Source organism: Carassius carassius, chromosome 42 (genome assembly GCF_963082965.1).
Source record: "Carassius carassius chromosome 42, fCarCar2.1, whole genome shotgun sequence".
Lineage (NCBI taxonomy): Eukaryota > Metazoa > Chordata > Actinopteri > Cypriniformes > Cyprinidae > Carassius > Carassius carassius.
This window is the reverse complement of record NC_081796.1, coordinates 5,719,191-5,722,087: the sequence shown is the minus strand read 5'-3', so window position 1 is coordinate 5,722,087 and position 2,897 is coordinate 5,719,191.

Genomic DNA, 2,897 nt, shown 5'->3' with positions numbered 1-2,897 from the left:
TCTACAGTGGAAAAAATCAATATAAAGAATAAAAATCCACAGTATGAAAAAAAAAAAAACTTCTGCCCAGTTGTTAAAAAATATAATGTGATTTATCAATGGCTGAACTTTTATTTAATACCCAAATCATGTCACAAAAAATGGTGTCCTATTAGGGTTGTGATGTCCAGGGCCGGCCCTGACCAATTTGCTGCCCTAGGCAAGATTTTACCTGGCGCCCCATGCATCACAGCCCATTTCCCCCTATCATTGTGTTCATGATTTAGCATATATATATATATATATATATATATATATATATATATACACACACACACACACACATTACAGCAGAACTGTTTCCAACACTCATCATAAATCATCATATTAGAATGATTTCTAAAGGATCATGTGATAGACCGGATGTCACATGTGACTGAAGAATGGAGTAATGATGCTGAAAATACAGCTTTGCATCACAGAAATAAATGATATTTTAAAGTATATTAATTGAAAACAAATTATTTTAAATTGTAATAATATATCACAATATTACTGTTGAAAAGTTAATTCTTATTGGTGGGTTGTGAATGATTGACAGTCGTAACTTAGTCCCGCCCCCAGAGTCTGACGCAACTTATGTTTCGCGTGAAGGCTGTGGAGGGCTCGCGTGTATTCAAGCCATAGATGAGTGTGCATAACTTTGAAAGTAAGTTTAATTTCCACTTATACCGTCTTTAATCTTGTTTATATTGCTATTTGTTGTATTATGGGTTGAAACGTTCAGATGTTGAGTGTTTTCGGATTTCCATGAGGCTAATGTTAGCGGTATGACTGTGTGCATTATCTTTGCACGTGTGTTCCGATGCTCGCTGTATAATTTAAATAATCATAACGACTCATATTTTTCCATATGTTTACTTAAGTGTTTAGAATTTACAGATGTTATTCAGACATATTTATGTGGATTGTGAAGATTACACTCGATTGAGATATGGTTATAAGACGATAGTCACGTGTCTATTTATAGTCAATTGTTACATTTTATAGTCATGTATCCTCACGTGTTTATTCTTTTGAGTAAAATGTTTATCATTTATTACTGTAAACTGATTATTTATATTTCTGTTTATTATAGAAACCACACTCACTCACTCACACTCTTCATGCAATGCCCTGAGTATGTTGATGGCTTGATCCTACTATTAAAACAGTGATTGGACTTTGGACTTTTGTGCATTCTTACCAATGCCCTGTGATGATCCCAACTAAGTCGGAACCAGGCAATACAGTCCATAAACCTAATTAACAGTGGTCCTTCTAGCCAGATCGGTGATTGCCACAGGTTAAAATGTCCAAAGCCCATTCAGAGTCACAGTGTGAGCCTAAAGTCCGTAGTAAACGATTATCACGCCCCCCACGCCACTTTGAGGATTATGATGTGGAATACAGCAGATTCCAGCATACATATCCACCTACTTCCAGGATGCAGCCAGAGCCAGATTTCTAAAGAGACTGGAAAACCAGTTATGGATGATGGACAGGAAGAGTCGGAAGATGAGGAGCTAGACTGTGAAATTAATTTGTCAGGTGAACTTTCAGAAATGAAACTGCAGCCCACATCAAAGAACAGGTATGTGCAATATCAACCAAATTCACCAAATCCATGTACATTGCAATCTCAGCACAAGATAAGTGTACACGCTGCACAAAGCGCAAGCTATGCACATGACCAAAGACATATCCCACCAAAGCCACAAATACGTGATCCTTCCCCTGCAGCTGACTTTAGATTCAGAGAACGAATTGATTACCACCCAAGACAACATTATCATCCTAGAGACTTCGTTCAGCGCTCTCATTCTCCTCCCACCAGAGAGAGCATTTACAGAGGTCCGAACCCTTCAATACCAGATTTCACAGTGGAAGACCCACGTCAGTTTGCTAGACTCAAAATATCTCTTGACAATTTGCTGCCATATGATGCTACTGAACAATTTAAATATCAAATTCTGCTTGAGCATCTGAAATTCGAAGAGGCCCTTTTAATCGCTGATTCCTACAGCAACTCCCGTTATCCATACACCCAAACAATGCAATCGCTGACTGAACATTATGGACAGCCGCATCAATTGGCGTTGCAGAAAATTGCTGACTTGATGGACGGACCAAATATTCGCAGTGGTGACACTCAGGCCTTTCGTAAGTTTGCCCTCAGAGTTCGAGCATTAGTGGGTTTGCTTGACCAGCTGGATGAGAAGGGAGCTATTGAATTGCAGTGTGGTTCACACGTGGCAAGACTTATGTCTAAACTCCCTCATGATCTCAAGGCTAACTTCAAGAGGTATGTTCACCCCCTCAGAAACCCAATTCCAAACCTGCTCGACTTTTCACACTGGCTTGAGTTCGAGCTGCAGGTGCAGCCCACTGACTGTAAAATCAATACTAGTGAAATGAGGGGACATATTAGTCAGCACAAAGAAGCTCCGCGACAGCGTAAGCACACTTTTCAGACAACAGCCATTTTGCATGGTGTGGATCAGTCAGCAGAACCTCCAGCTGCAAAATCATCAGAATTTCAAAACCCTGGCAAAAATGTGTACTTTCATTACTGTGACAATAATCACCACTATCTTAACCAGTGCAATAACTTCACCCAGCTAACCAGTGAGCTCAAAACTAACTGGATTAAGTCAAATAAGAGATGTTGGAGGTGTGGACAGAAACATCAGGCAGCCCAGTGCAAATTGAAAGGCACATGTAAAACTTGCAATGGCAAACATCTAACTGTTTTGCATGACATCAACAGCAAATCAACAGAGATAAAGCACAACCACGAAAGATCCCAGGAGAGTCAGATGCTATACCTAGATCATACAGCAGGTGGCAGTCAAGTGCTTCTGAAAATTTGTAAAGTG